Source organism: Saimiri boliviensis, chromosome 2 (assembly GCF_048565385.1).
Source record: "Saimiri boliviensis isolate mSaiBol1 chromosome 2, mSaiBol1.pri, whole genome shotgun sequence".
Classification (NCBI taxonomy): domain Eukaryota; kingdom Metazoa; phylum Chordata; class Mammalia; order Primates; family Cebidae; genus Saimiri; species Saimiri boliviensis.
The window spans coordinates 61,807,736-61,831,161 of NC_133450.1; the positions used below are offsets into that span (position 1 = coordinate 61,807,736).

Sequence of the window (23,426 nt, forward strand, 5' to 3'; positions counted from 1 at the left end):
AAAACTCTTCAGATATTTAATAAGTCCTCATGGTAGAGAAAGATGGGCTTCGTTTTGCACTGCGTGGCTGAAGTTAGGGCAAGCATTGTGGAATGCTTGAATGCCACTTGAGAGCAATGCTTGAATGGAATGACTTGAAAGCTTCTGATTCTTCAAGGCCCATGCTATTTCTCCCTCCTCCAGGAAGCCTTCCCAGATTCTTCCAATCAGAACTCATCTTTGCTCCTCCATGACTGGAGCCACTCACAGCACTGCTATGCATGGTTTGCTCCCCCACATGGTGAGCCCCTGGGAAGCAGGCAGAGGTTCCACTCTCCAGCAGCCAGAGGGGCCAAAACTGCAATTTGGAACCAGGAGTTCTAAAGATAGCCAGATGTGCAGGAGTAAGCTCAGCCAGCTCCCAGGGAGAGGCCTTAGAGTGATGGTGGAGGAAGTAGAGACACAGGTGTGAAGGCCAAACCCTGAGTGACCAGAAAGGCCACCTGGAGGGCTTATGAGCCCCAGAACTCAGGAATCAATAACCAGGTTAGAAGGTTCAGTTTTACTGGCAGGCAGGAGAGGTGATGCCAAATTGCCTGGCAGCCTGGAAAGCCTGGCCCTGACACACAAAAGCCCTCAGGAACTGGCTGCTGTGTGTCTGGGGGCCTGCCTGTTAGGCTCAGCTGATGAGCATTGATAGGGCAAAGGAGCCTGGTCTCTGCCCTATGCACCCTTCAGAACATTCTCTGCCCTGAGACCTCCATGCAACCTTCCCCAACTTCTATTACTTTTTTTTTTTTTTTTTTTTTTTTTTTTTGAGACAGTCTTGCTCTGTCGCCCAGGCTGGAGTGCAGTGGCACAATCTTGGCTCACTGCAACCTCTGCCTCCTGGATTCAAGTGATTCTCCTGCCTCAGTCTCCCAAGTAGCTGGGATTACAGGCATGTACCACCATGCCTGGCTAATTTTTGTATTTTTGGTAGAGACGAGGTGTCACCAGGTGTCACCTGGCCAACAGGCCAGGCTGGTCTCAAACTCCTGACCTCAAGTGATCCCCCCGCCACCCACTGCCTTGGCTTGCAAGTGTGAGGCACTGTGCCAGGCATATTAATACTTCTTGTCATTGTTCATTATTCTACCTTCTGTTCCAAGCCTGGAAGCAGCACCCCTACACGCTCCTGTCCTGCACAGAGCACTTGGACAACAGTAAATTGTGCCTGTTGGTAAATAAGAGATAGCATTATCTTCTTATCTTCCTCTGGGGTTGTTACAAGAATTAAACAAATGGACAAACTCAAGTGCTAGACTTCATGACTAGGACATAAAAGTGCTGGCTCAAATTGAGCTGTTATTATTTTAATTTTACAAATTGCCTAATCTTAAACTGAGAAGTCATCTGCATTTCTGACAAACAGAAAGGACTGCTGGGTGTGGCCCAGGCCCTCACTTGCTCATGACACTTCTCCGAACTGAGTTGGGGGTACACAGAGTGGTGTGTGTTGCCAAGGGCCAGTTACCTCCAAGTCGCAAAAGAGGGTGCCAGTGAAGGACCCCAGCATGAAGGAGCTAGCCTCCAGTGCCCCCAACAAGGGTCTGAGGATAGATGTGTTGGAGCTCAGGGCAGCCGAGGATGACAGGGTCAGCAAAGGGTGAGTGCACAGGACTCAAATAAAGGGTAGAGGTTGGGGCAGAGTCAGAAGAAGTCAGGGTAGGGGACATTCAAGCCTATGCCATTTGTGCTGGTGGAGTTGGAAGAATCCCTGGATGTCCACCCAGGAGACAGAAAGGTAAAGAGCAGTGGATACCTGCAGAGAAGCACTTGCCAGCAGGTAGAAGCCGGGATTAGATGCTCACTGAATAACACTGATGGATCTCAAGAATATGGTTCAGTGTGGGAAAGAGCGATAGAATGGGATCTATAACACGCTCTCCTGCAAGTCAATTACAACACATGCGAACAAAACACAATCCCCGTTCTGTAAAAATACATATGAAAACCAGACACACATCAAATCTATTACAAAGGTTGACTTTGAGGGATGGGAATTGAGGGTGAAAAGGAAGACAAATGAGAATAAATAAATAAAACCAGAAAGAGATCTTACAGAAACCAGTGAAAAAAGTGGGCTGAAGAATTTTGTTAAAATCAGTACTCTGGATTGAGATCTCGTAGGGCGCAGGGACCCTGTTGAAAAGGGAAACTCCCAAAGGAGATGAATTCTGATGGTGAATTCAGGAGAAGGAAGAGCTGAAGAGAGTGGGACTCAGTGAAGATAGACAGTTTTGGGCTAGGCAGGAGGAGGTCTGGGCCGGCAGGGTGGGGGAGGGACCTGCGGGACACCCAGGGCCTAGGCCTGCCCCTGGCCCCTTCCCAGATGGAAAGCCAGGGCGGACACCTGCAGTGGGAGGACAGGGCAGGGCAGCAAGGCTGCAGGTGTTCCCTCATTTTCTCTCCCATGGTTCCCTGGACGGGACCACCACCTGCCACAGTCGTCTCCTCGTCCCCAGCAGCAGCCCCTCCCGGGAACACTCACCCACAGCCAAAGCTGCGGCACAGCCAGAGGCCACCCTGGCCACACCAGTCACTGCTCGGGTGAATTCCATGGCCTAGAGAGTAAGTTCCTCAACTTCAGCCAAAGGGATGGAGCTCTAAGGACATGATGGGCACACAACCTGGCTTGCCACCCACTGTCCTGAAAGACATGAGGGGCTCCAGGGGGCTAGGGAGGCTGCTGTAAGCTGTGGGGACAGCAGGCCTGGAAAGGAACCGGGGGTGAGGGAAGGAGGGATGTTGGGGAGTTGGGGCTACCAAAGGACGTGTGTTAGCCCAGGGCCCTGAGGGATGTTATTTCCCCTGGGGTGGCAGGGGGGTGCTGGTTTCTTCCTCCTGAAAGTCCCAGTGCCAACTTCTTAGACAGTTCTGGGACTTCCTTATATCTCCACGGAGCAATTGAAAAGACACCAAAATTAGGAAATCAGAACCAATCACATTTTAAGGCGTATATGGCAGGTTAAGGTAACTGTTCTTCTGTAATCTCCTCACTAACATGAAAAAGATAGGACACCCCCCAACCCATATTACAGATGAGGAAACACGGTCTGGCTCAGTGATTTCTTCCAGGTCAGAGGCTTCCCATAGCAAAGCAACACCCCATCTCTATACACACACACACACACAAACACACACACACACACACACACACACACACACACACACACACGACAAATACTATATAATTCCACCAATCAGCAGTACCCAGAGTAGTCAAATATCATAAAGACAGAATGTAGAATTCCCAGGGCAGGGGGAGAGGGTAGAGCAGATCTGTTTAATAGGGACAGAGATTCATTTTCACAAGATGAAAAACTTCTGGAGATGTATCACAACAACGTGAGTATGTATCTAACACTGTTGAACTGTACTTAAAAAATGGTGGCTGGGCAAGGTGGCTCACACCTGTAATCCCAGCACTTTGGGAGGCTGAGGCGGGTGGATGACGTGAGGTCAAGAGTTGGAGACCAGCCTGACCAACATGGTGAAACCCCGTCTCTACCAAAGATACAAAAAAATTAGCCAGGCATGGTTGCAGACACCTGTAATTCCAGCTACTCAAGAGGCCAAAGCAGGAGAACCGCTTGAACCCAGGAGGCAGAGGTTGCAGAGAACTGAGACTACACCACTGCACTCCAGCCTGATGACAGAGTGACACTCCGTCTCAAGAAAACATAGTCAAGGTGGTAAATTTTATGAGTTTTTGTCACAATATAAAAGGGAGGGGGGTCCATGGAAAGAAACGTATGGAATTGCAGCAGCACTTTATTTCTGAGAGTGGGACAGGGGCAGAATGAGGGGCAAGGATGCTCATCAGAAAGGGAATTTAGCCTTACCTGCAGGAATTTAGGTTTTCAAGAGTAGAAGGTACTTCAAGATTTCTTAAGTAATTTAAATGAAATAAAAAGCTAATTTTCATTAGAAAATATTATAATCCCATGCTGTAAAGTTAAAACATGTTGTCTTTTCTGGCAATTCCTTTCTGGTATAAAGAGTTTGTCTTTCTAGTGAGTTCTCTTCTGATTTCATGTTTGGTTTTCACGTACATCAGTAAATGATATGACTCTTTTACATTCCCCCCCCCCGCCACCACTTTTTTTCTCAATATCTTTCAAAAGGAAAGATGAATATACCAACATTGGGCATGGGATGATTAGTTAAAAGCCATTAGGGCAATTACCACCGATTCTGAGGGACTTTAGTCTCCAAAGAACAAAGTCCCCCGTATAAGAATAAACTGAACACAAAAGGCAGAGTTTTCACAAGAACCCACCAGTCTCAGGAAAACTTCCATGCAACAGGAGAATCATGGTTGCCAGTCAGACAAGGAGGGCAAAGCCCTTCCACCAAGTAAAAGAAGTATCCCTGTGTCAGTCATGATTTTAAAACAAACACTTTGCCCAAACCCTTAAAATTCATCAACTGCTTATAAGATTTCCTTTTGCTCTCAAGAAGTAATAAGAAATGGAATGGGATTCCCAAATTCTAAGGCATACCAGAACAACCTTCCTTTGGGGACTCTAGCTGGTTATAGAGTCAAACATTGTGGTGGGGAGCGACAGGGAAGGTGGCGGATAGGAGACGAAGCTAATGTGCAGCTCCCACTTGAACAGACAGACCAGTGTGTGGAGACTCACACCACAAACTTCCAAGAACCCCTACAAGATCATAGGAAAAAACAGAAGGAATTTACAGATCTTTTGAAAGAAGCCGCACATCACTGCACATTCTGCAAGACAAGCAAAAAACTGAGTCCCCAAAGTGTGAGGGGGTCACCTTCCTCCAAACACACGTCCTCACTGGGGAACTGGCAAATCCAGATCACGGGAGGATTTAACCCTACTTAGAGCTGGAACGGCTTTAGGGAGCTGTGCAAGACATCAAAGTGAAAGCAACAGCAGAAAGAGCTCTGTAGACATTCCTGGTCTCCAGCTTGAGCCCAAGAAAGCTATCCCTGACTCTATCTCACAGGGGCGCTCAAGGAACCCAGCAGAATCAGGGAGGGGTCACAGGGTATAAGAAGCTTCCAACTGAATTCTGCAATAATTTCAGCTGGGCACAGACTTTCTTGAGCAGAGTCCAGGAGATGAATGGAACTGCGGCAGACAAGAGGGCAGGAGCCACAGCTGACACTGTAGGCAGACAGGGAGGGGAGAAACCTGAAAGCCGAGCTTGCTTGCTCAGCAGGGTAGTTTATGGCCTGGGACTAGGTCTAATCTCTGCACACACAAGATGCCTGGATCTAAACTTGGTACTATTAGTGGGGCACTGCAGGAGCAAGACCAGCCTCTCCAATGCATGGGAGGTTGTTGAGGCCTTTTGTTACCAGCTCTCCCCACTTACCTGGTGAACAATACTGCTAGGAAGAGGCAGCCACACTCCCCTCTGGAACATAAACCCACTGGCCTGAGAACCAGCCCCACATACCCCACAGTGGTCACAGCAAGTCCCACTCAAGGAGAATCTGAGCCCATACTCACCTAACCCTGCTCTCTCACCTGATGGTATTCCTCTATCTGCTGTTGTAGCTGAACACACAAGATATATACCCTTGGTAGCTTTATGGCTGCACCCACCACCTTAGTAATGAGAATACCTCCCCTGGCCAACGCACAGAAAGCTTACATGCCACTGCTAATACTGTGGCTGGTCCTTTCTTGCAAGTGCCAACTCCTGGTTGGAGGCCAGCCAGCTCAGGCCATTACAGCAATTCATGACAGAACAACCCTGCTCCCAGGAAGGAGAAAATGACAGTTAATACCACTGCCTGCAACATCCTGGCTAACCGGAAGCCCTGTGTCTGTCCACTTGACACCATCACTGCTAGCATAACCAGCATTCGAGAAAACCAGCACACCCAACCTACCTACAACCAAGAACTCTCACAGAGTCTATCTACTTCACTCCCCTGCCACCTCCACCACAGCAGGTACGGATATCCATGGCTGGGAGAACTGAAGATGGACCACATCACAGGACTCTTGGTAGACACTCCCCAGTACCAGCTCAGAGCCTGGTGGCCCCACTGGGTGGATAGACCCAGAAGAGCAATAACAATCGCTGAAGTAGGGGTCTCAGAAAGCCCCATCCCTAGGGAAATGGGGAGAGTACATTAAGGGATCACCTCATGGGACAAAAGAATCTGAACAGCAGGGCTTGAGTTGTGGATCTTTCCATTGGTGTAGCTTCTCGCCGCAGAGACACAATTGCAAGTGCTAGGTGCAGGAGTGAAAGTCTGCACCTATATCCCAACAGGCTGGAGTTTGAGACCAGCCTGGCTAACATGGTGAAACCCCATCTCTAAAAAAAAAAACAAAAATTAGCTGGGCGTGGTGGCACAAGCCGTAATTCTAGCTACTTAAGGGGCTGAGGTAGAAGGATCAGGAGCTTGCAAGGTGATTTCAATTTGAAATTTTGCTGATTCTTCCTAATGTTTTGTTTTCCATATAGAAGGAAATCTTTTTAAAGCTATCTGCAGCTCACAACAAGTTAATGCGGGGGTTGCATGGCAACATATTCAAGCTTACATATAAGGCATTTGAGTTCGAGGCATGGAAAAATACTGAGGCATTACATGTATGTTGTTTGTGCAGGAGACTCTAGCTCCTTGACCCTGAAAACAGGGGCAGGAACGAAAAATGTGATAAGGATCGCTGAAAACAGCCTCCCGAGAATGTGGTCTGAATGCTTTTAGAGACAGTCAACAAGGCCATACGTGACTCATGACCCCACTGCACATCGCCCCCTGGTGGATGTTTTTTGACTGAATTGTAGTTCAGCAAGCTCTCTCAAGTATTCGGTGGGGCACTGTCTCAGAAGAGCTGCTCCCCACCCCACTCGGCTGGAATCGTCTGAGTACTTCATTAACTGCAGCTACAAGCTGCAGGTAAAATACGCTTTTGTTAACAAAATGGAAACATTTATTTTCCCCCCACCTGATCCCTCCAAAATTTGGAAACTACATATGAGTGTTCTCATTTTTATGGTAAATATTTGCATAAGCTTAGTAAGAATCTGCCCTCTTTATAACAGGATACAACTGAAAATGTTGTTATATTACTAAAATTTTGACTAGGATGTCATATTGAAGATCGTCTATAGGTATTGCTATAGAGTCTAAAATCTGTCTTAGTTGGGTTTCCTAGCCTAAAGAGGTTTTCAAATCTGAGAGCCCTATGTGGTCAATTACTATTCTTCCTGCACTTAAGCAAATAGTCAGGCTAAGTCTGATGAGGCTAAAGGCTAAACTTAGTGAATAAACATATTGGTCTTATTTTTATTACCTTTGGTAAAAATGGAGGTGTTAAAAAATTATGTTTCAGAAAAAAAAAATCTGTAGTAATCCTGTTATTAGACTGTAACCTTGTTCAATGTTTTTGAGTTTTTATTCTTTACCTACAACGTGGACTGAATCCTGAATTATTCTAGTTTCCTCTGAGATCCAGATGTAAGTCTCACCTGGTTCCCCGTAGTCATTTGATTTGTTTAATTGGTTATCTTCAGGGTTGGGTTCATGATTCAAAACTGTTATGCATACTGGAGTCATCATATTATTATGAATTTGGCTTTGCATGGTCCTTTTTCAACTTTGTACCTATTGCCTGTCAAATTTCTACAGAAATACAATAGCTAACAGAACAGTGCTGGCCCAGTGCTTTGAAATAAAAACCGACACCCATGTAACTGACAAACTTGCACTTAACAGTGAACTCCAGGCAGACTTAGCCTGAGAGCTACTTTAGCCAAAAGGGTTTTGACACTGACTCTTAGTTGCCAATCCCTTCCCTCCAATGTGGGACCAGGCCAACCAGGACAGTCCATCCTAGTACTGAGCTATAAGCAAAACCTAACCACAGGATGACTGATCAGCAGTGTTTTCAGAGAAAGATTATCAAGAGAGGGAAATGTGGAAGTTGTCAGAATCAATATGGAGCCACCTGTGCCAAACCCTAACAAAATAGAGGCAGAAGCCTATCAAGGAGGGCCTCTCATTCACACAAGACTATGATAAAAATGATTACAAGACTCTCTGAAGACTACAACCCTGCAGAAAGGCCACTGTAACTGAGGCAGGAGAATAGGGTCTGGAAGCAGGGAACCTAAGTCAAACAGAAAAGCCCCAGCTTTCCATGCCCAAGTAAAAACTTTGTCACTTTACTTCAGCAATGACAGGAAACATCCTCTCCATTTACAGAGAGTGTAAACCAAGTAAATAACTGTAATCTCACTACATCCTATTCATTTACATAGGGCATACAACAAATAACTAATGGGAAACCTCGAGAGGCTATTTAAATACCGGGAAATTTCTCTAATTGAGCTGCTTGCTGGAGCCCACTCCCACTCTGTGGAGTGTATTTTCATTTCAATAAATAGGTGCCTTTCTTTCATTGCTTTGTTTGTGCCTTTTGTCCAATTCTTTGTTCAAAATGTCAAGAACCTGGATACCCTCTACTGGTAACATATTTTGGTGAACCAACCAGGAATTAAGTCCAAAGTTTGGGATTTACTTTTCTTCTCCTTTTCTTTCCCTCTCTGCTCCATACAGGTGAAACCTTAACAGCAAAAGATAACGTCTCTTAGGCATTTTGACCTCCTTTCTCCTACTCAATCTATTAGACTGGGCAAGGACAAAAGAAACCCACCCAGCCTCCAGTTCCTATCATTAAGGTTCGTGGCTATAACATTCATGGAACAGGAAGCATGGGAAAGTGTGGCCATATCAAATTATAAGGATGCATGAAGTCAAGGCCTTCATCCAAGGACAAAAGGAAAGCTCATAGTAGGCCATCACCTCTGAGAGGAAAACATGCAAAATGGCCCCAGTGCCCACCTAAGAGATGTCTGACACTCAGATTGAACCCCAAAGCAGGGCACCCCCAGGGGATCCTCCAGACCTCAACCTCTCCAAAAAGGACACCCTCACCACAGGCTCTGACGTCTCGTACTAAGCCCTCCTCAGAAGTTTCTCTCACAGTTGCAATACTGTTTGGCCCCCATATTGTTTGGAACCAAGAGTTTGCTGCTGAGTGGCAAAGTGGGATGAGTTGCATGTATCTAGGCTTGTGCTGTTATTCTAAGCAGGGCCAGGCCTGGTTAGTATGGATGTTCTCCTTCGGTGCTGTTTGGCCCCACTGTTCTTTGGAATCTGAGGAGGTTTGGTCTTAAAAAGCAAACTGCCATGAAAACTGCTTTACCCAAAATTTGGGTTCACAGCCTTCATTGGATTACCTCTTGGGGCAAACAAAGTAAAACCAGTGAGCTTGTATTGCTATCTCATGGCTGGATTTCCAAGGTAAAAGCTACTGGCTCTCCATTGGCGTGTGTGTATACATGTCTAGATGTGTTTACTCATATGTATACTTACTGTTATACATCTACCAAATTAGCTTATAAGAGTGCTCCTGCATATAAGTAAATACGTCTAAGGAGTTGTCAAGTTCATGTGACTTAAGTATAACTTTACTAAACAAACTGGCTTTAAAAATATTGGTAAAGTAAAAATAGAAGTACCTTCAGAATTTTCAGCATACGTTTTTGTCTGGATTTTATATGTGTCTCTAGTAGATAGTTTGAGGTGTCAGGGTGTGGCATAGAAGGCTGTACAACTATAAACCTACCCAAAACAAAAGGATCTTTGTGCAGTCTTTTTGATAAGTAAGACTAATTATGTTATTGGTTCAATGAAAAGAGCTGAATCTTCTGAGTTACTGGTGAAAATGCCTATGTAGTTAACTTTAAGGTTCTGATTTCGGTGAATACCTGATATTTACAGATTACAAAATGGTTATTGAGCCTACAGTTTGAATATGGTTTGTTTGGCTTCCCTAAGTCTTGTGCTAAAATTTGATCCCCAATGTTGGAGGTAAGGCCTAGTGGGAGATGTCTGGATCATGGGGGCAGATCTCTTATGAATGCGCTGGTGCTATTCTCATGAGAATGAGTTTTCACTCTCAGTTCTCGTGAGAACTGTTTGTTGAAGAAAACCCTGAAACTCTTTCTCCCCATGTGACATGCCAGTTCCTTCTACCATGAGTGAAAGCAGCCTGAGGCCCTCAGCAGAAGTAGAAGCCTGAATCATTATTGCTGTACAGCCTGCAGAACTGTGAAACAAACAAAATTCTATTTTTAATAAGTTACCCAGCCTCATGTATCCCGTTACAGCAAGATTGTCCACCCATGGCCCGTGACCTGCATGTAGCCCAGGATGGCTTTGAATGCAGCCCAACACAAATTCATAAACTTTCTTAAAACACTATGAGATTTTTTTGCAATTTGTTTAGTTCATCAGCTATCATTAGTGTTAGTGCATTTTATGTGTAGCCCATGACAATTTTTCTTCTTCCAATGTGTCCTAGGAAAGCCAAAAGACTGGACACCCCTACTTTATAGCAACACAAATGGACTTGGACCCCTTTCTTTACCTCTCTGAGTATGTCTATGCTCTACCTTCATGGTTCACCATAGCTTGTGTAATCCCAGATTGCAATCACCTGTCATTCATTCTCTAATAAACTGTTTTCTTTGAAGAGCCCCTCTCTTTGTTGTTATTTTTGATTGATAGAATCATCCCTAATTCCTTTCTTTTCATCTCATTCCATGTCCAGTCTGTTAATAAATCCTGTTGACTTACCCTTTAATATATGCCCAGAATCTGACCACTTCATAATACCTCCATCACTGCCATCATAGTCCACTATCACTTCTTACTGTCTAAGATCAGGAATATAAAACACTGAATGGAGACGTATCTATTGGCTGCTGTGGTACAGGGAAAAGTGATGTTGTTGACCCACCCATCTGTTTAAAACCCCTCAGCAGCCTCATATGGCCTGTAGGATAAGCAAGCCATCCATGAACTGGCTTTTGCCTCTGCCTAAACTTATTGCTGCCAATATCCAGCTATGTTCCTGTCCTGAGGAACAAATAGGAGTCATTCCCTGCTCTTTTAGGCCTCTGATCCTTTGTGTGCCAGATCCAGGGAAATTTTCAGGACCTCACCATCTTACATATTCTCCAGGAAGACTTCCACACGTTCCCAATCTCCCTTAACCAACTATACCTCCACCTATGCACTCAAATTGAGTGCACTATGTCTTTTCTGCCACAGAATTTCCCACAACGCAATGTTGTTCTCTATCTCCTCTGCTGGATTTGGAGCTTTCTAAAGTCAAGGACTGCTATGGTTTAGATGTTTGTCCTCTCCAAACCTCATGTTGAAATGTGATCTTCATTGTTGGTGGTGGGGCCTGGTGGGAGGTGCTTGGGTCATGCGGGAAAATCCCTTCTGAATGGCTTGCTGCCCTCCTCATGCTAATGAATGAATTCTCACTCTGCTTATTCATGCAAGAACTGGTTGTTTAAAGAAGCCTGGCATCTCCTCCTCTCACTCCTGCTCCCTCTCTTGCCATACAACACACCTGCTCCCCTTCAACTTCTGCCATGAGTAAAAGCTTCCTGAGGCCTCACCAGAAGCTGAGCAGATGCTGGTGCCATGCTTGTAGAACCTACAGAACCATGAGCCAAATAAACCTCTTTTCTTATAAATTACCCAGCTTCAGGTATTCCCTTACAGAAATGCAAAACTGACCAACACAAGTCAGGAGCCATTCATTGCTGCCTCCCTTAATGCTAGGCCCATACCTGGGATCAAGTAGACACTGAGTATTTCATAAAAAGAAGCATGGATAAAGAGTGTGTCTAAGGCTAGCAACAGTGGCTGGCACCTGTAATCCCAGTTACTGGGGAGGCTAAGACAAGAAAATCGCTTGAGGCCAGGAGTTCTAGACCAGCCTGGGCATCATAGCTAGACTTTCATCTCTAAAAAAAAAATCTCTAAAAATTATCTGATTATGTCATGTGTACCTGCAGTCCCAGCTACTTGGGAGGCTGAGACTGGAGTATTGCTTGAGCCTAGGAAGTCTAGGCTGCAGTAAGCTATTATCATGCCACTTCACTCCAGCCTGGGCAACAGAGTGAGACCCTGTCTCTAAATTTTTTTTAAGTGTGCCTTTGTGCATCAAAAGACACAATAGACAGAGTGAAAAGGCAACCTGAAAAATGGGAAAAATATCTATAAATCATATATTTGATAAGAAGTTAATATCCAGAACTACAACTCAACAACAACAACAACAAAACTCAATTAAAAATTGACAAAGGACTCAAAGAGATACTTCTTAAAGAAGATATACAAACAGCTAACAAGCCTATGAAAAGATGCTTAACATCATTAATCAGAAAAATGAAAATCCAAATCACCTTACATACATTAGGATGGCTACAAACAAAAAATCTGAAAACAACACGTTTGAAAGGACGTGGAGAAATTGGAACCCTTGTGCACTGTTGGTGGAAATGTAAAATTGTACAGCTGCTATAGAAAACAATATGGCAGTTTGTCAAAAAATTAAAAATAGATTCTCACATAATCCTGTAAACCCACTTTTGGGTAAATACCCTAAGTAACTGAAAGCCTAGTCTGGAAGAGATATTTATATACCCATGTTCATAGCAGCATTGTTCATAGTAGCTAAAAGACAGAAGCAACTCAAGCATCCATCAACAGACAAATGAATAAACAAAATATAATATATACATAGAATGGAACATTATTCAGTCTTCACAAGAAAGGAAATTCCAATATATTCTAGAGCAAGGATAAATCTTGAAGATCTTCCATTCTGCTAAGTGAAATTAAGTCTGCCACAAAAAGACAAATGCTGTATGATCCCAATTATATGAGGTACCTGGAACAGTCAAATCCATAGAGATAGAAAGTAGAATGGTGGTTTCCCAGGGCTGGAGGGAGTACAGGATGGCGAGTTGTTGCTTAATGGGTACAGAGTTTCAATTTTATAAGATTACGAGTTCTGGAAATGGGTGGCAGTGATGGCTGCACAATGCATATGTATATAATTCTACTGAATTGTATAGTTTAAAAATTATTAAGATGGTAAATTTTATGTGTATTTTACCCAAATTAAAAACAACAACAAAAAAGGACTGTCTCTGCTGTCCTGCCCCAGATGGCCCCACTGTAGAGGTGGGAAAGCTCAGCAAGGGCATGTTGGGGAGAAGGACATTAATGATTGGGCCCTGGGGCAGCAAGGGGGAGCACCCAAAGAAATGAAACTTAACACAGGCTGTGAGGGCTCTGGGGCCAACAGGCAGGGCACAGGCAGTGGACTGTGGAAATAGGCGAGCCTGAGCCTGTACCTGCTGGAGCCAGGAGCCTGAGCCAGCAGACCTCTGCAGAAACCACGAGGCCGGCATGAACCTATGCCACCCAGTTAGATATAACCTAGCACTGGGAGACACCTGAGAGTGACCTAATCCTGCTCCTGCATTTTGAAACAAACCAACTGAGGCCCAAAGACAAGAAGTGCAGTACCTCATCTCCTGTCATACACTGTGCCCCTTTTCTGACATTGCAGGTGGTAGAGACTCCATCAGGGCCATGTGCCTTGATAATGACAATTTAGAAGTCTGGGCCAAGCAGTGGGGTGGAGTGGGATGAAGCAGGTGGACTGAGATTCCTACAAGAGGGCATCAATGGCAACTCCTTTCCCATTTCCTATGGCTCTAGCTGATCTCTCAGCAGCAATGTGAAGGTACTCGGTGCACAGACCTATGGCCATCACTATCTTTCCCAAAAACAGAGCATGTAAAATTGAAAGTGCTCTGCCTGACAGGTGACATATGGTAGTTCAGAGCCCCACGCCCTGTCCTTTAGCGGTTTGTGGGTGCTCTGCCTGATAGGTGACATATGGTAGTTCAGAGCCCCACGCCCTGTCCTATAGCAGTTTGTGGGTGCTCTGCCTGACGGGTGACATATGGTAGTTCAGAGCCCCGCGCCCTGTCCTATAGCAGTTTGTGGGTGCTCTGCCTGACAGGTGACATATGGTAGTTCAGAGCCCCACGCCCTGTCCCATAGCAGTTTGTGGGTGCTCTGCCTGACGGGTGACATATGATAGTTCAGAGCCCCGCACCCTGTCCCATAGCAGTTTGTGGGTGCTCTGCTTGACGGGTGACATATGATAGTTCAGAGCCCCGCGTCCTGTCCCATAGCAGTTTGTGGGTGCTCTGCCTGACGGGTGACATATGGTAGTTCAGAGCCCCACGCCCTGTCCTATAGCGGTTTGTGGGTGCTCTGCCTGATGGGTGACATATGGTAGTTCAGAGCCCCACACCCTGTCCCATAGTGGTTTGTGGGTGCTCTGCCTGACAGGTGACATATGGTAGTTCAGAGCCCCGTGCCCTGTCCTATAGTGGTTTGTGGGGTGCTCTGCCTGACAGGTGACATATGGTAGTTCAGAGCCCCGCGCCCTGTCCTATAGCGGTTTGTGGGCCACTTCCAGAATGCCCCCAAATCTGCACAGACCCCAGCTTTTAAAGTTAATGACTTTGCATGGTCCCTAATCTCCATGGTTCTGTTCTTCTCTAACATTCTGTCTGTCCCATGCCCACTATGCCCCTACCCAGCCCAGGTTTTAGGCCTTGAGGGAAGTGTAGGTTGGGACCAGGCCAGTTGCTCTCAAAGGCTCAGGGTAAGGATGGGCTTGAGCCCCTTCCCAAGCAGACACTCACCACTGATCACCATGCAAGCAGCCCTGGATGGAGGTGAAGAAAAATGCTGTGTGTGGAGTCCCTGTTGCTCCCTCCCCTCCCCACTTCCCAGACCCCTACTCACCTTAAGACAGTAGTTTCCTGAGAGCACAGAGCAGTCTCCACAGTCCCGAGTGTGGCGAGGTTGCTGAGGAGTCCGATTTCAGATGGCTAAATAGCCTCACCCTGAATGAAGTACAATTCCAGGTGTCAAATGGAGACAGTGAGTCAATCTCATACTCACAAGATAAATTAACCAAGGCTTGGTGCTAATTAAATCTGACCCTTGGCTTGCTAATGTAAGGATGGGCTGGCCCTCTTCAGGAAAATCCAATTCCAACACATCCTAATACCAGGAGCGTTACTTTCCCCCTCAAAACGCCCTTCTTGGATATGTGAGGAATTCACAATCCTCCTTTTCATAATGACTGCATTTCTTATGAACTTCATTTTGTATGGAGAACATCCCTCCACCCCACACACAATATTTACAGTATGAAACAGTCTCCGTTAGCTGACAAATGGCATGGAGCCCTACTCCTTTATTAGTGATAAGCAGGAAGTCAGCATGGACTGGTGGCTAATGGCATGATCTCTGACCAGTGGCCCTGGTTGAAATCCTTATAGCTGTGGCCCTGGAGCAAGTTAATGAACCTTGATGTACCTTAGTTTGGTGACAAATAGGGACTTAGTACTTTTTTTTTTTTTTTTTTTTTTTTGCATTTGCTCATTTCTGTCCTTTCCCCTACTGGAAACAAGAATGTGACTATCTTTTTCTCTTGGTTCAGTGCTCAGAAGTTTGATAAATATGTTTTGAATGAAAAAATGAATGAAGAGAAAAAAGAGGAAAGAAAGAGTCTTAGTGTGAAGTCCGGGGAGAGATGAATACAGAAAATGAAAAAAGGGGCAGAATTAGGGGTGGGAAAGGCCCTCTGCTTGGGATACCCTCTATAGTCCTGGAAATGAGGCTGTATCCCTTGTGCAAGACAAAGAAAGGAGGAAAACTGTGCCCTGCATCCCAACCCCAGTCCTGTTTAGTTTTGGAACACTGCCAAATAATTCAGCAAAAGACCTTGCTGATAAAGCAGCATGAGGTAAAGAAGCCAGCCCAAATCCACCAAAACCTAGATCGTGACGGAAGTTACCTCTGTCACTCTGGGAATTGCCCACCACCCCTATCCCAGAAAACCCATGAATAAGCCACCCCTTGTTTCATATACAATCAAGATACAACTGTAAGTATTATCAATCCAGCAACCCAAAATGCTGCTTTGCCTATGGAGTAGCCATTCTTTTATTCCTTTGCTTTCTTAATAAGCTTGCTCTCACTTCACTCTGGATTCACCTAAAATTCTTTCCTGTGCGAGGTCCAAGCACCCTCTCTTGGGGTCTGGATTAGACCCCTTTCCAGTAACATGCTCCTAGTGAACCATGCAAGGACGATACTGAGGAAACCCTTGACCCAAAGGAAATAGACTGCAACACCAATTGGCTGACTTTGGGTAAGCGGTGGGGTACATTTTACCTGGGTAAAGAATGAGATTGGGTTAGAAGCCCAACGTAGGGGAGTTTCTCCTAAGACAGAGTGGGTTAAAGGACCCTCTTAATAAAAGGCAAGGATGCTTGACCAAACTCACGTTCGAGGCCCAATTTAGGAAGGTTAGAGTCCTTCCTAAGATTTAAGGGGTTAGAGGTCCCTCTCAGTAAAGTCCCTCTTGGTTAAAAATGGATTTGGCACTAACAAGATACTGCTATTCTCTTTGGGTTAATTTGCCATGCACTCTTTGCTGATGGCTGTGAGTGGGAGGATTAAGCACGTGCAGCATCATGGGACATGGGGACCTTTTTTTCTCCTGAAAGGGGGAAAATAGAGAGCTGATCCCTTCAAGATGACAAGTAGCCACCTGAATTTTTGAGTCAGTGTTGCTGCAATGGGTGGGTCTTTCTCTGGCCTCCCTGAGCTCTTCGCCTTCTGCACCCTGCCCCAGGCAATGCTTTCCTTTCCCTTCCCTATATTTTCTGGTACCCAGGGCAACCATTTTGCCCAGGGACCACATGTCAAAACTCCTGGTCAGAGGTCCTTGAAACAAACAAAAAAACTGGATGAGGTTTTCCTCTCCTTTTGTTTTATGTCCTTGGGAGCTTCACCATGTAACCACATGGTGGTACTTTCTCTTGGTCTATGCCATTCAGTGGAAGGACCCTGAAACCCATAATCCAATTAAGAAACTGGCAATAAAAAATTTTACAACTACTGGATCTTCTTCTGTCTGTTTGTGTATTTACATGTGTTGCATGTGTAATGTTTATATGAAAGAGCTTTGATTAATTGGCTTAAATAAAATATTTTGTCAGAAACATAAAAATGTAACTCCTCTTAGTTCACATGACTTAAGTAATCTTTGGGAAATAAAGATAGTTTTAAAAATCATAGGTAAAATAAGAATGTCTTCAAAACAAAGACATTAGGCAGGTCAGATATTAGGTTTGCTAAAGACTTTAAGGTCATAAACTGCTTCTTGGATTCTTGAAAATTTTTCAACATACCTGCTTTGGAGCCGTTTGATTTTAGGTAAGGCCTGGGGACATTTGGTGAAGTTAGCCATGGCCCTGGCTATGCTGAAGTCAGACCCTATTTGCATTTCTGCCTGGTGTCCTAGGCTCCATACCTAGCTAGTACACAATCAAAATTGCTTACTTGCCAGGTTTTTTACCAAAAATTAAAAAGTTCTGAAGAGTTAACAGTATAATGTATACTTGAGACTACTGGAAAAACAGTTTTGTATGCAAGGTGTGTAAGGAAAGTAAATGTGTTTTTGATAAAAGGTTATAAGAAGCCATGGGAATATGGATTTTTTTTGCCTAAATTAAAGGGTTAAAAGATTGTTTTAAGTTATTATAGGAAAAATCTGAAGGTTTGAGCAAATTGTAGGTTAATCTTGTAAAAAAAATTCTGTGGGAACATACTGGCTAAAGTGAAAGTGTTTTTGCATTAGTCCATTCTCATGCTGCTGATAAAGACATACCCAAGACTGGATAATTTATAAAGAAAAAGAGGACTGGATGTGGTGGCGGTGGCTGACGCCTGTAATCCCAGCACTTTGGGAGGCTGAGGCAGGTAGACCACGAGGTCAAAAGATTGAGACCATCCTGGCCAACATGGTGAAACCCGGTCTCTACTGAAATACAAAAATTATCTGGGCACGGTGGCACACACCTGTAGTCCCAGCTATTTGGGAGGCTGAGGCAGGAGAATTGCTTGAACCCAGGATGTGGAGGTTGCAGTAAGCTGAGATTGTGCCACTGCACTCAAGCTTGGTGACAGAGTGAGACTCTATCTCAAAAAAGAGAAAAAGAAAAGAAAAAGAGATTTAATGAACTCAGAGTTCCACATGGCTAGGGAGGTCTCACAAATCATGGCAGAAGGGGAAAGGTACAACTTACATGGCAGCAGGCAAAGGGCAAATGAAAAGCCAAGCAGAAAGGAAAACCCCTTATAAAATCACCAGATCTCATGAGACTTATTCACTACCATGAGAACAGTATGGGGGAAACTGCCACCATGATACAATTATCTCCCACTGGGTCCCTCCCACAACACATGGGAATTATGGGAGCTACAATTCAAGATAAAATTTGGGTGGGGACACTTAAACCAGGTATTCTTCAGTTGTTCTGTAAATTGAACATTGGAATAAAAGCACAACAGGGTTTTCCTTAAAGAACTTATCTTCTCTTTAGCAAAAATTTGTAAAGGGTTATAAAAGGTATAAGAGAATCTTGCCTTATGGTCAAACTGATTAAGATTGATTTATCTATAAGGTTTTATTAAGAATTGAGTTTGACATCAATAGTACACAAATGTAAAGGGTGAAATTTGGCTTTCTCTTTTAAATAAGATTTCCATGTTGACTTTTTTTTTGAGATGGAGTCTCCCTCTGTCACCCAGGCTGGAGTGTAGTGACACAATCTCAGCTTACTGAAACCACCACCTGCTGGCCTCAAACAATTCTCCTGCCTCAACCTCCTGAGTAGCTGGGATTACAGGTGCCTGCCACCACACCTGGCTAATTTTTTTGTATTTTTAGTAGAGATTGGGTTTCACCATGTTGGCCAGGCTGGTCTCAAACTCTTGACTTCACGTAATCCACCCACCTCAGCCTCCAAAAGTTCTGAGATTATAGCCGTGAGCCACCATACCCAGCCAATTTTCAAGTTATATTTAAAAAATGAAAGATTTTTGTTTGCCTTTTGAATAAACTATAGACAAAAAAAGGGAAAGGAAAGAGATTGTCTGGAAAGCTACGTCTTCCCTCTGTTAATGAGTGAAGGTTTTGCCTTTTAAAAAATTTTGAGTTATTGTTTTGGCTAAGTAAATGACTTATGGTGACCTGCAATTTGGTTTTTTAGTATCAAATGTTTTAAATCTTTGATATTTGACAAACTTTCCAAAATCAAATTATAAATTATGTCTTTTTCTGATCTATTAATTAATCTTTTAGCTATTAGGTCTCCTAAAATCAAAAAATAACGTATCTGGCTTATTTGGTATAACAATCATACAGGAAGCATGGTTAAATATGAAACAGTGGGGTGTTTGGCTTTCTTTGGGCTGTATTTGTATAATTTAAGTTATTGGTATGTTCTCCAAAATTATGGGAAACTCATATAATCATGATATGACTTAGTGTATATTAATAATAATTATAATTGTTATATAAAATTGTTGTATGCCATAGAAGGAACCAAAATTCCTAGCCAATTGTGGCTGTAATAGTGGCTGTTCCAAGACTTTTTGTCATCCACAGGCAATTGTTATCTTGTTTTGATCCTCTTTAAAAGGTGACCCTTAATTAGCTACAGGATTTTGACAGATGCTTTTAAATGCAGGTTTCTGATAACTTTGAACATTGTGACATTAGAATAGAGAAAATCTTTCAGGACTCTTACGGAGAGCTGAAATGTTCATGAGCATCAAACAGAACAGGAGTTAACTGCATTAACTAAACTAATAGAAGTCTGAAACAATCTTTTTGACTTTTTGCTTAAAACATTGCTGATCTTTTACAGAGCCAAAAAACTGTTATTTTAAGCTATTTACAACTTTTGATAATTGAGTAAAGTATACTCCTGTAAACAAAATTTGGAGTGTATTTGCTTCTCTCTACCTGATTTCTCCAGAATTTGGAAACTGTGTATTCTTAATTTATAGCAATATAGTTATCTGCGTAAGTACAATAATAATCCATTTTATTTTGCAACTGGACACAATTGGAGACTAGGCTCCACGGTTATTTTACCAAGGCTTTGACTGTAATGATATATTTTCCTTTAAGGAATGAAACTTGACTTACAGAGCCAATAAAAGCCCCTTGAGAAAACTAGCCTCATATCTTGCCTACACAGTCACTGTACAGGGGTTCCTAACCAAAGAATGTCACTTTCTGATGGGCCCAGAAGCCCCAACTTATCTGAAATCTCTTAAGGAGAAGAATTCACCAAAACTCATAGGTATTTGTTACCAACTCATGGCTGGACTCAGCTTTAAAAAAGTATTGGCTGGGTGCAGTGGCTCTCACCTATAATCCCAGCACTTTGGGAGGCCAAGGCAGACAGACGATGAGGTCAAGAGATTGAGACCATCCTGGCCAACATGGTGAAACCCCATCTCTACTAAAATACAAAAATTAGCTGAGCATGGAGGCACATGCCTGTACTGTAGTCCCAGCTACGTGGGAGGCTGAGGCAGGAGAATTGTTTGGACACAGGAGGCAGAGGTTGCAGTAAGCCGAGATCATGCCACTGCACTCTAGCCTGGTGACAGAGTGAGATTCCATCTAAAAAAAAAAAAAAAAAAAAAGGCTTATCTGAGATTCCTTTTATGAAAGAAAGTTCCACCAAAGCCAATTTAAAAAGCCTATGTGAAATAGAATCATTCTTACTGCACTGTATACAAATAATCAAGCCAAATATAATAATGATTCTGATATGTTCTGTCATAATTCTGATATGGTTTTTTTTTTTTTTTTTTTTTTTTTTGAGACGGAGTTTCGCTCTTGTTACCCAGGCTGGAGTGCAATGGCGCGATCTCGGCTCACCGCAACCTCCGCCTCCTGGGTTCAGGCAATTCTCCTGCCTCAGCCTCCTGAGTAGCTGGGATTATAGGCACGCGCCACCATGCCCAGCTAATTTTTTTTTGTATTTTTAGTAGAGACGGGGTTTCACCATGTTGACCAGGTTGGTCTCGATCTCTCGACCTTGTGATCCACCGGCCTCGACCTCCCAAAGTGCTGGGATTACAGGCTTGAGCCACCGCGCCCGGCCCATTCTGATATGTTTTAAATAAAAATGAGGACTGGAGAGAGAAAAGTTATGTTTCGAAAACAATGGTACACCTGTTATTAAATTCTAGTCTCATCGGTTGTTTTTGAATTTTTTTCTGCAATTTAAACTGACCCTGCTTTTTCCTGTGAACCAATCGGTGATCTCTGGCTGCAGCTCAGAGGAAACAAGAGGGATGAGTAATATAAAAATCTGGATCAATAGTCTAATTCTGGGCACATATTGGAATCAGCTAGAGACCCCATATGAGCTTGGTTCCCACAATTGCCCAGTTCCTGGAAAGCCTTCTTATTTAGTTTACTTGGAATAATTTGGCTTATTTTACTTTAATAAGTTGTGGAATATATTGCTGTTGTACTCTTTGTATGGAAATGTAGGGTGAGCTTACTCAATGTTTTCTTAAATTAAACACTTAACTTCCAGATAATCCTCCAGATATCACCTTTTCATGGAACTCAAGAGTTATGAATGGACCTTGCCATACCAACACTTTCTGACTGAGCTCCACTCTACCCTAAATACAAGAGACCCTAATAGTTAGGCAGAAATATCATGCCCCTATTCAGCCTGAAGAAGTTACAGAAGATGGATCTACATACCTTTACAACCCTTAGGATTAAGGGTTCTCTTGTAAAAGGAAGGGGGGAAAATATGTCAGAAGCATTTGAACCAGAGTGACTTCATCTTGAATAGGAGCTGAGTAAAGTACTGAGACCTACTGGGCTGCATTCCCAGGAGGTTACGCATTCTTAGTAACAGGAAGAGACGGGAGATGGACACAAGATACAGTTCACAAAGACCTTGCTGATAAAATTGCATGCAGTAAACAAGATGGCCCAAACTCATCCAAAGCAAAATGGTGATGAGAGTGACCTATGGTCATCCTCATTGCTCATTATATACTAACTATAATGCATTAGCATGCTAAAGACACTCCCAGCAACACCATGACCATTTACAAATGCCATGGCAACATCAGGAAGTTATCCTATATGGTCTAAAAGGGGAAGGAACCCTCAGTTCCAAAAACTGCCCACCCCTTTCCTCGAAAACTCATGTTTTAAAACACTTGTTTAGCATATAATCAAGAAATAACTATAAGTATTATCAGTCAAGCATCCCATGCTGCTGCTCTGACGATGGAATAGCCATTCTTTTATTCCCTTACTTTCTTAATAAATTTGCTCTCACTTTATGGATTCACCTTAAATTTTTTCTTGGGTGATAACTGAGAGCCCTCTCTTGGGATCTGGATCAGGACCTCTTTTCAGTAGCAGCTGCAGTGGGTCATGACCCAACCACTGCACTCCAGCCTAGCCGACAGAGCAATACCCCGTCTGTAAAAATGAAAGCACCATGAACAAAGTCCCTCCTGGTTAAAAATGGATTTAACATGAAAGTTAAGAGACAGGTGACCTACTGAGTGGAAAAAAACAAACAAACAAAATAATACCTTTGCACAATTAGTATCCCCAACTCAAAGACAGCTTTTCCTATGAATCAATTTTTAAAAGGAACTGTCTTTATAAAGGAATTCTGAAGACTAGAAGAGACAGCTGGAAAATGATAACACATAACTAATGAACATTTAAAAATACGGTCAATCTTACTAATAGTAAAACAATTGTTTACAGGAGGAAACATTTTGTATGTGTGTCACCTGCATCTATTAGCCAGAGTATAGTTGCAGATAACAGAAGTCAACTCCGGACAACTTAAGCAGAGTAGGTTTTGACACAGGGAATTAGGTGACTATAAGATTGTTCTAGGAATGGAGGAGGAGGGTCTAGGCTAATGTTCCAGGAATGGCCCCACCCCCAGAATGGGGCCCCACCCTAGAAGTGGGCCACCAGGAATGCTTCAGCCAGTGCCATGATCACAAAACTGGGATATTGGGAAGCCATTGCCACACCTGTTGGCTCTGGGGCATCTATGCCTGTAAAATGATGCCCCACTTCTGCATCTCACACAATAAGGTAAGAACTGGATTCTGGGACTCTGCTTCTGCTACTGCAGAAAACCAAGTCCCCACTACAATATTTGGCAGTAGAAGAAGCAAAAGCACAGCCCCCATGTCTTTTCCACTTTCACATCCTTGCACAGGGGAGTCAGCTTGGCACAATTTAGGTCATTTGCAGAACCAGCTTACGGGGAAACCAGGGGCATAGAGTCATCAGCTTTCTATCCTTGAGGGTTCACAGCAGAGTATGAAACAGAGCTGAGAGACTGCATCCTTATGATCTGCCTCAGGAAGCAAGTAACTGGCACATGCAGTGTTTGCATGGGGCAAGGAACAGTGATTCTCATTCACTGCTGGTTATGGTGTGTTCTAAGCCAAATTTTCTAGTCAGCAATTTGACACCATGTGGTGAAAGTTCATTTGGTTCAGAAATTTTACTTCTTTGAATTCATCACAAGAAAAGAACCAGAGATGTGCACAGATATCT

General features: G+C 43.7%; 1 long non-coding RNA gene across 1 annotated transcript in view; it reads right to left on the minus strand.

The window, feature by feature from the left end:
* The window catches only part of LOC141582641 (uncharacterized), an 80,540-nt gene that overhangs the window by 48,168 nt on the left and 8,946 nt on the right, over positions 1–23,426 (minus strand). Inside the window, exon 2 of the long non-coding RNA XR_012515528.1 lies at positions 14,723–14,823. This is a non-coding gene — a long non-coding RNA (uncharacterized LOC141582641). The remainder of the gene's footprint in view (positions 1–14,722; positions 14,824–23,426) is intronic.